Genomic DNA, 10474 nt, shown 5'->3' with positions numbered 1-10474 from the left:
GATTTCCTATAGTTGTTCTATATGATATTCCAGAACCATGAAAGAGGATACTGTATTTATTTTAAACGAATTCTCTAGAAAATTCTCTCCTTTACATCGAATAAAACCAAGCAAATGCCTAAAACAAGAAAACAAGAACGTTGCTTTACCAACAGACCGGTTAGCTCAGTTGGTTGGTTGAGCATCGGACTACCGTGCTGGAGGTCGTGGGTTCAAATCCCGGCCGGACCAACACTCAGGGTATTTAAATAACTGAGGAGAAAGTGCTGCCTTTGTAATGACATTTGCAAATGGTTAGACCTTCTAGCCTTCTCGGATAAGGACGATAAACCGTAGGCCCCGTCTCACAACACTTGAATGTTCATAACCCTGTGGGACATTAATTGCAAAGAGTAGGGCATGGAGTTCCCGGTGTGCTGGTCTGGTCTTTGTGCTGTTTCATGATTTCATGGGTTGGGTGGGTAGGATGAGGTCGCTAATGGACATATGCTGATGTAAACCGCATTTGAATATATACCAATAGAAAATGCGGTATATAAATGCATTACCATTACCATTACTATTGGACCCACACAAGAGCCAGCTATTCCAACCCGAGGTTGTTGCTGATTTATTTCGTTCGTACTGATTAAGGATTCAATGTATAATTTTCACGGATTCAGAGTTCAGAGTTCGGCTTACTATTTTGCCCCGATAGTGGAATTTTATTTCTCTACCATTGAAAGAGGAATATTTTGTATACGCATAAAAAATGAGGGCTTCACGTCTAACCTAATAATAATAATAATAATAATAATAATAATAATAATAATAATAATAATAATAATAATAATAATAATAATAATAATGAAATAATAATAATAATAATAATAATAATAATAATAATGACCTTAATTTCTATAGCGTTATTTCTACTAGTTAACCAATAGCGCTTAACAAAACTTCTGTGATAGTATAATACTCACTAATATAAAAACGTATGTAAAGTAAGAGATGTTTGAAAGCAACGACTAAATAAAAAGATCTTAACTCTGGTTTAAAAAGAACTTAAGCAAGCTGTAGTTCTGATATCAACCTTTAGATCATTCCAAAGTGTGGGTGCAATGACTGAAAAAGTGTGTGCTTTCCATATTTCTGTGGATTAGGATTAAGGCAGAAATATTTGCAGATCGACAGATTCAAACAACCCTATTCGCCCTCCTTTCAGAGAAAAAATACCGCTAGTCACTTGAAAATGTAAGACATCGTAAAGCGAACACAGGTGCCTTCGATAATCGGCCTATACGTAAGAACACGTTCGTGCCTTTTCACCAAACGAGGCCGTTTTTCACACTCTTCAAGGTGATGATGAGAAGGAACCAGCGTAAATACAGAGTCTAGACGTGTGAGAGTCTGGCTGGTGTGTTCAGTTTATCTTGTTTCGCAATTATTTCCTTGTCGAGCAAGGAAGGCCTAAAAAAGTCAACGAATTGTAGCTTTGTTGACAGTCACGCCAGTCCTGTTTACAGCAGCGTACCCCGCATGTAGTGTTCATGTGGTGTAGGGGAATCCCCGGATCTATTAACAGGCTGCGTGTGAAGGTATTGCCTGAGTTGTGTTGGCCCTTCTCCCACTAACCGATTTTGTTTCCCTTCAATTGTTCAGTTTTTCGTATAGTGATTATTATTTCACTGACTTGCACTCAGATAAAGTAAAGAAAAGAAATTCTTTGTAAGGTAACCATAATTTCAACACATACGTAATGCAGTGTCATAATGGTTTAGGCTATCAGATTTCAGTGACGTCATGTCTAAGATGACACACTCGCAAACCATGGTGTGAGGCCTATTCATAATTCAGTCAACAACAACAACACAGTACAGCTACTAGTAGTGTAGCACTTCAGCCTGTCTCGTTCTACTTGTGTTGGTATCTCAGGCTAACTGCCACTTGGAGAGTTCTGCTCTCTTTCGTACAAAAGCAATCCCTTAGTTATAGACGACAATGAGCTCAAGACACCGCAAGCGGCTACAAACCTCACGCTTCGACGCCATGATGTTCATAAGAGCATCAACTCTTGTCGTAGTCAGTTTTGGCTTGTTGGTAAGTACAGAACTTAAAATATTGTATTTTATAACAAAGGAAAACAACAGCAGTGCAAAGGAATATATATTTTTCTCTGTTTCGATTCCATTCGGATCTTAGCCCCTCCAGTTTTTTGCCGCTAAGGCAATATGCTGACGCAGTAAGTTTTAAACAAGCGCGTTTGGATCCTCACTTTACACACCTTTGAGGAACGTTTAACGTTTCGTATAGCGTTTGCGATGTTGTAGCTTTTTGTTTGTTTTGTTTTCGACTTTTTTTCGATTCAGGAGCGCGATACTTTAATGTTTGCCCGTGTTTGTTTCCACACGTGGTCGCTGGCGCTCGTACGGAAGTTATCAAACGCGAACGCTACATTAGTCGGTCTCGTTGAGTGGTAAACGCAAAAACTATCAGCACAAATAATTTTTCTCTACATTCGGCGCGTGCCATATCTAGGTTGGCTGTAACTCAATTATATTTATGAAGTTTCTATGTTCTTTCATATGCAAATTACTGATTTGATTTGCAATTAATTTGTACCGCTAATTTTTTTACGATTACGCATCGAGTGGATAAATTTTTAGCGTTTGCCTTTCATAAGTTCATCAACTGGTCGGGACTTAGTCTAGATGAACTTTTAATATTGGAGCGAAACGAAATGCTTCAATTTGTCTTGATTATTCGCATTATTTAATTCGAGATGAGATCGAGCTTTTCTAGAATCTGCTTCGTAAGCACTGGATGGAAAATACCTAGGATAGGGCTGTAACGAGAAACATATCTGTTTCAGCGTTTTGTTTTACTTTCCCACAGTTACTATATATGTATGTCGATTTGAAAAATCATCATATCTATATCGTGCGTGGAAAGATCTTGGCCTTGGTATTTGGTGAAAATCACAACATTTGAGAGAATCAGAACAAAGACGTCGGTCACATAGGACCATGGACCTGGCGTTACGCCGAACAATGTAATTGATACTTATGATGACTTCATGCAGGGAATATGCCGCGAATGCAGTCACATGCGCTCATTGACCACAGCCAAAGGAGTGACAATCAACCTGTTCTAAAAACCAGTTTAACTGACTCAAGCCATATTAGAACTCATATTGTGTAAATTGAAGCGAAGGTTAGAGCAGACATCACGTTTGCAATGGGTCTATAGAATTAGAGGATGCCTAAATGTTCGTTCAGTTTGGCGCTATATATTATTAACTTTAAAGGTTTTTAAAGGTGAAGAATGCATTTTCTTTTAAGCCCGGCAATTTCGACTTAGTTTTGCCTAAATTGTTCTCTTTTATCAAAAGCTGCTAATGCACTTTTTTCGCCAGCGTGGATAGCGCTTTGTTTAAATATCAAAAAAAATCATCGTGACACTTCGGTCGATTCTACCTTGGCCCTTGGATATATGGCTGGGGTCAAGAGAGACATATTTTGCAACTAAAACACCAATCAAACATGATGATTTATGTAACGATACCGGATTGTGACATTATATTGTGACACTAACTTGCGTGATCTTGATATGTTAATTATAGTAGTGTAATCGACACCTCTGATTACCCCACGCATATCGCGTGTTTATATAAAGTACTTTATTGATTCATTGTAACTCTGAGAACACAGAAGCCTGCATTAAACTAGGAGTTGACTAGCACTCGCGTCTCTCTCTATCTATCGTTCCGACGTACGACCATAAAACGTTACATGGTGTCAGACAGAACCTGAACCACAATGCCGGCAGGAGGGACATCTGAAGAAGCTCCAGGAGAAGCTCCAGAAATCTTGCCCGCTCCGCCTGCACAAATATTCATGCCTCCTGCAAACTTGCCACCGCCAAAAGCGCTTGTCATGGACGACAACGTAGCCACAAATTGGAAAGCGTGGAAGAAAGTCTGGTCACGATATGAAATCGCCACAGGAATTTCTAAACAGGAGCCACTGGTAAGAGTTTCTACGCTCTTGTCAGTTATTGGAGAAGATGCCACGAAAGCCTTCGATGCCTTTGAATGGGGAGAGGACGAAGATGAAACCAAAATAGAACACGTGCTAGCAAAGTTTGACGCATACTGCGAACCGCGAACACAGGTGATCTACGAACGCTACCGATTTAACAATCGCAAGCAAGAGCCTGGCGAGAATATAGCAGCGTATCTTACAGAGTTAAGAACAATCGCTAAAAACTGCCAACACGAGGACATTACCCCAGAGGAGATTTTGCGTGACAGGATCGTTTTAGGAATTCGAGACGACAAGATGCGTGAGAGACTGCTTCGATACAATGATTTGACACTGCAAAAAGCCGTCGATCTTCTCAAAGCAGCCGAACAAACGGAGCACCAAGTGAAGCTGATGGGTGCAAGTGCAAACGTCAATGCGTTGAAACAGGGTCGCTCGAAAAGCAACAGACCGTCGATGCCATCGCGTGCAGCAAACAGCAAACATCAAGAACAGACATCGCGTGGTAATTGCGGCAGATGTGGAACGTCACACGCAAAGCAAAAATGTCCGGCGTTTGGTCAGAAATGTCACCGATGTGGCAACATGAATCACTACCAATCGCTTTGCCGAAGCAAGACTGTTGCTACCGTGCAATTAGATGATGGACCTGATCAATATGAAATTTGCACCGTTGGAGAACAGCCCAGCCGTGCGAACAAAGCCCTTGTAAATTTGCACGTCAACCGACGACAGGCCGGAAATGTAGTCCGTTTTCAAGTGGACACTGGATCCGAATGCGATTTATTACCACTCAAAGTGTACAAATCAATCACTGGAGATGACACTGTCGAAATGCTCAGGAAATGCAACAAATCAATCGTTTCCTACACTGGTGAACGAAAACAAATCGCCGGAAAGATAAACCTCCCAGTCTGGCATAAGGACAGAAAGAAAACTCTGACTTTTAATGTTGTAAATGGCGATTATCAGCCTATCCTATCACTCAATACAAGTATCGCGCTTGGAATCGTCACGCTAGCCGATTGTGACGTATTATCGCTCACGATATCGCCAGAAAGTAACACGATCCTTGAAGAATACAAAGATGTGTTTGAAGGACTTGGAGAACTTCCAGGCGAGTACAAAATTATCACGGACGAGAGGGTAAAACCGAAAGTTCACCCCCCGAGGAGAGTACCAGTTGCAGTACGCCCACAAATCAAGGAAAAGTTAGACGAATTAGTACAGCGAAACGTCATCACACCAGTAACAGAGCCAACAGAATGGGTCTCAAGTATGCTGGCATTAATAAAGCCGAACAAAATTCGAATTTGTTTGGACCCAAGGGATCTGAACGAAGCGATCAAGCGAGAGCACTACCAGATGCCTACCATAGAAGAGGTCGCTACTCGACTTGACAAAGCTAAGCTTTTCACAGTGGTTGACGCAAAAGACGGATTCTGGCAGAAGAAACTAGACCGTGAGTCAAGCTACAAAACGACGTTCAACACTCCCTTCGGACGCTACCGCTGGCTTCGCATGCCCTTCGGTATCAGTTCCGCTCCAGAAGTATGGCAAAGAACCATGCACGAATTTGTGGAGGGGCTTCAAGGCGTAGAAGTCATTGCTGATGACTTTGTTATCGCTGGTTTCGGCGACACCACTGAAGAAGCTTACAAGAGCTTAGAACAAAATGAGCGATCATTCTTCACAAGATGCAGAGAATGGAACCTGAAACTGAACAAACAGAAAGTCAGTCGTGCTCAGACAAACGTACCATTCATGGGGCACCTGCTCACTCCCGAGGGACTCAAACCCGACCCCCGGAAGATTGAAGCGATCGTTGCCATGCCTGAGCCAGAAGACGCCACAGCACTTAAACGTTTCCTTGGAATGGCGAATTACCTTTCTAAGTTCATGCCGCATCTGAGCGAAATGACAGAGCCGTTGCGGAGATTAGAAGATAAAGACGTGGAGTGGCAGTGGATGACGCAGCACAGTATCGCGTTTAATACTGTGAAGAAGTACCTAACTGAATCTCCAGTACTCAAGTACTACAACGTGAATGAAGAAGTTACCATTCAGTGCGACGCATCTGAAACAGGTCTGGGAGCTGTCCTCATGCAGAAAGGTCAGCCAGTGTGTTACGCCTCAAGAGCGCTCACAGACACTGAAACCAGATACGCCCAGATCGAGAAAGAGCTTCTTGCCATTGTATGGTCTTGTCACAAGTTTGACCAGTACATATATGGCCGAGACATCGTACACGTCGAGTCTGACCATGAGCCTCTACAAGCCGTATTCAAGAAGCCTATACAGCAGTCACCCAAACGACTACAGAGAATGCGCATGGCGTTACAAAACTATTCTCTGGACATTCAGTACAAGAAAGGCCGTCTAATGTTCATTGCAGATGCCCTGAGCCGTGCATACAGGCTTACAACCGAGGACGCCCAGCACGACAGCAGTGAAGTACGCGCCTTACGAGAAGTTCAGCATGAAGATGGACTTTCTGTTTCGCCCAACCGACTACAACAGTTCAAACGAGTCACAGCAGATGACCCAGAGATGCAGCTACTCATTGGTGCGATACACAAAGGGTGGCCATTATGTCGAAAAGACTGCCCTGCAAAGCTTGTACCTTACTTCGACAGCCGAAGCGAGCTAGTTGAAGATGGTGGACTGGTTTATCGCGGAGAACGCCTGGTTGTTCCTCAATCGCTGCGAGCTGATATGCTCAAAGAAATCCACAGGTCGCACATAGGAATCGGTGGATGCCTAAGGAGAGCCCGGGAGCTACTCTACTGGCCAAGAATCAACGCGGAAGTCAAAGATTACGTTTCAAAGTGCAGCGTTTGCCAGTCATACCAGCCAGAGCAATGCCGAGAAGAACTCCAGCCACATGAAATGCCCAGTCGCCCATGGTCCAAAGTTGGAGCTGACATTTTCGAACTTGGACCACAACAGTTCCTGATAATGGTGGACTACTGGTCGAATTACTTCGAAGTACAGGAACTGAAACGAATAACGTCAGCAAGCGTGATCCACGCACTTAAAGTCCAGTTTGCCAGACATGGTATTCCGGAAGTCCTTGTTACAGACAACGGGACACAATTCAGCTCGTCTGAATTTGCGAATTTCGCCGAGACGTGGAGATTTGAGCACAAGACCTCAAGCCCACGCTATCCTCAGTCGAACGGAAAAGCGGAGAACGCCGTGAAAGTTTGCAAAGCGCTGCTGAAGAAAGCACGAGCCGACAACAAAGATCCTCTACTGGCGTTCTTAGACTGGAGAAACATCCCGTCAGAAGGTTTAGGAACCTCACCAGTCCAACGTCTGATGGGCAGAAGAACACGAACGCTGTTGCCAACCCACACCAAACTGCTGGAGCCAAAAGTAGACAGCCAGACAAGAGACAAGTTGGCAAAGCGCAAAGCCATACAAGAGCAGCGGTACAACTCGAAGAGTCAACCGCTAACACCATTACAGCCAGGTCAAGCGATCAGAATGAAACTCCCTGGTGAAACTAAATGGTCTCTTGGAAGTTGTGTGAAGATTCTTTCAAACCGCTCGTATGAAGTAGAAGTTGCCGGTCGCCCCTACCGTCGCAACAGGCGTCAGCTCAGAACAACTGCTGAGACACCGCCACCTCCTTCTGTCGAAGAAGATCTTTCGCACGATCATCCACAGACTGCAAAGCCTCCCAGCACAAGTCAAGACGCAGAATTGGCTATCAATCACGACCAGCCTGCTGTCCAATTGCGGAGGTCCTCCCGTATCAAGAAGCCACCAGCTTGGCATGAAGATTATGTCATGAACACTTAACTTTAAGAAAAGGGAGATGTAACGATACCGGATTGTGACATTATATTATGACACTAACTTGCGTGATCTTGATATGTTAATTATAGTAGTGTAATCGACACCTCTGATTACCCCACGCATATCGCGTGTTTATATAAAGTACTTTATTGATTCATTGTAACTCTGAGAACACAGAAGCCTGCATTAAACTAGGAGTTGACTAGCACTCGCGTCTCTCTCTATCTATCGTTCCGACGTACGACCATAAAACGTTACAATTTATTTATCTCCTCAATTTCACCAGTAATTGATGGTTTGCATGTGACGTCATGGCGGCCATGTTGGTGTACAGGGATAAAACATGATTTTTCTCCTCTGGAAGTAAAGTTCCATTTTTATGCAAACTATGTGAAAAAATTTTATTTTGTTTTGTACACCAACATGGCGCCAATGTAAATCACCTATTGGGTGGTAAGATAATTAGGTTTGCTAGACTAATCTTTTGTATTGTAAGAATTGATTTTGCGGGCACTCAGTCTCCTTTTTACCTCAAACAGGTTTATAGAGTTGGTGCAGATTCCCCGTGTAAGCGGACAGAACAAATCCACTGGACTGCAACTGAAGGAAAGAAATACAAATGCCTAGAATGTCCCGATTGTCCCGCGGGATCACAGTCTTCCGTCCCGTGCGGCAGCTCCGTTCCATACGGGACACCAATCCACTGCATTCCCTGCCAACTTGGTAAAACATATTCGGATGAATATGGCAAATCACAATGCGAGGCGTGCACTGTATGTTCCAAAGGAAAGGCAGTAAAGAAGAATTGCACTTTATTCTCAAACACCGAGTGTGATGATAAATGCGCTGAAGGATATTACCCTGCGCCATTTATCTTTGACTGTTTTATTTGCACCGAGTGCTGCAACGACGGAAAGGACGAAATGGCAAAGGAGTGCGCGAAGTTTGGGAACAAATGCAAAGTCCGGTCAGAGCCATGCACTGAAAGGCCTGCGAAGTCTTCTGAAACAACAACTACCAGTCAGAAACTATCATCTATGCACACCTCAGAGACCTCTACCACTTTCCAGACCACTCAACCATGGAGGTTACCGATTGAGAGGACAACAATGTTGAGAAAACACTTTCTAAAGACACCAACTTCTTCATTGTCGCCTACGGCTTGGTCAGGAAATAACCCTCAAGTGGAAGAAGATAAGACTGGAGAAAGGAACAGTGAAAACACAACACTTATCATTTTGACAACAGTTTTTGCTTTAATAGCGATGTTGTCAATTTTGGGTCTGATTGCTTTTCAAATAGTTCAAAGGAAGAGAACCAATCCCCATTCAAATGATGTTATAACATAGCTAGTAAAATCGTGCAATCAAATTCAATTGCGCGAGCGTGCTTCATATTCCTATTGTGCACGCTGATGACGTCAGCAAACAAATGCCTCGAGAACTCGGTGAGCGACTTTCTCCATTTTGCATTCAAAAAGGGAGAAATCTTCAGCAAAACGTTTAACTACAGATGACAACAAGGGAACCAGCTGATGAAGAAGCTCTTCCCACTTTTTCTTCGGGATTGGAGTTTTTAACTCCCGAAAAAAACCTAAAGAAAAGGAAAAAGAGAACAAGGCCCGTGACATCGTGTCTCGCAAAACTATTAATTTTCAGGCGCCAATTTCGCTTTCTCAGAGGGAAAAGACACCTTTTCGAAACGATAAACTGAAAGAAAGACTGCTAAGGAACACTCGATAGTTTCAAAAGCGGAAATCCGATAATTAACGGCGAAGAAATTGTGCTTCAAGGAGATATTGTTGTTTTATCCAGCCGACGACCAGTAAGCGGACATTTCAGATCATTATTTACTGATTATACGCCACGAACTTTCTTGGTAACGTTCGAGTACTTGTGGGAATTCAATTCACAAGAAATTACAGGTTTGATTGTGAATTTGTACTTAAATACTTTTCTAATTGAAAGCTTCTTCGTATTCCTAACAGTTTTGTTGCGAAATTTTTGAAAACCGTGCACACGGTTCGATAAATTCACTTCAAAATGGACTTGCAGTTCCTTCAATTCTTTCGCGTTCATCGTCTCGGATTAAAAATTGTACGCCTTTGCTTCTTAGAACAAAGACTTAATTGAATAAATTTTTCATTTAGGGAAGCTTCAGTTGTCTGTTTTCTTTCTATTTTCATTCTTGAGACGTGACAACTGCGTAAATCTTGCGTAAACAAACCGACATGTCCTCGCAAGCGGAAAGAATTCTCCCATGTAACGCGAGGATCAAATTTTCAAGTTTGTTTTTTGGACAATTTTTAATTGGCAACCAGTGTATTTTATTCCATAATTAGAAAGTTTAACTACTGTAGACCAAAGGGTGTTGCCTTTTTTACCCTGTAAGATGTGTATTTTTACCGAACATGGGGTTGTTTATTGCCATTTTGCACATTGGCTGAATGCTTGGGAACCTAGAATCAACGGGTTTAAAAACTACCGCGTTGAAAATGTTATAAAACAATTGATTCATGCGTCAGCTGTGCATTCATCGAGATATGAAGCACTTGGGAAGTTTGGAGAGCACTCAAGAAGCTAGAGTTGCTCTCGGCTACGCCTCGAGCAACTCTTACGCATCTTTCGTGCTCTCCAAACTTGCCG

The 10474-nt window shown here is 42.8% G+C and overlaps 1 pseudogene across 1 annotated transcript in view; it reads left to right on the top strand.

Moving 5' to 3' along the window:
• The first annotated feature begins 1849 nt into the window (after window positions 1-1849).
• The window catches only part of LOC146451530 (uncharacterized), a 10575-nt pseudogene continuing 1950 nt past the window's right edge, over window positions 1850-10474 (top strand). Inside the window, exons 1-2 of the transcript XR_014859964.1 lie at window positions 1850-2082; window positions 8369-9166. The product of XR_014859964.1 is annotated as an uncharacterized LOC146451530 (transcript). The remainder of the gene's footprint in view (window positions 2083-8368; window positions 9167-10474) is intronic.

Source organism: Pavona decussata, unplaced genomic scaffold (genome assembly GCF_977016875.1).
Source record: "Pavona decussata unplaced genomic scaffold, jaPavDecu1.1 SCAFFOLD_386, whole genome shotgun sequence".
Lineage (NCBI taxonomy): Eukaryota > Metazoa > Cnidaria > Anthozoa > Scleractinia > Agariciidae > Pavona > Pavona decussata.
Note: the sequence above shows the minus strand (reverse complement) of the source record. Positions and strands in the feature narration are given on the sequence as shown.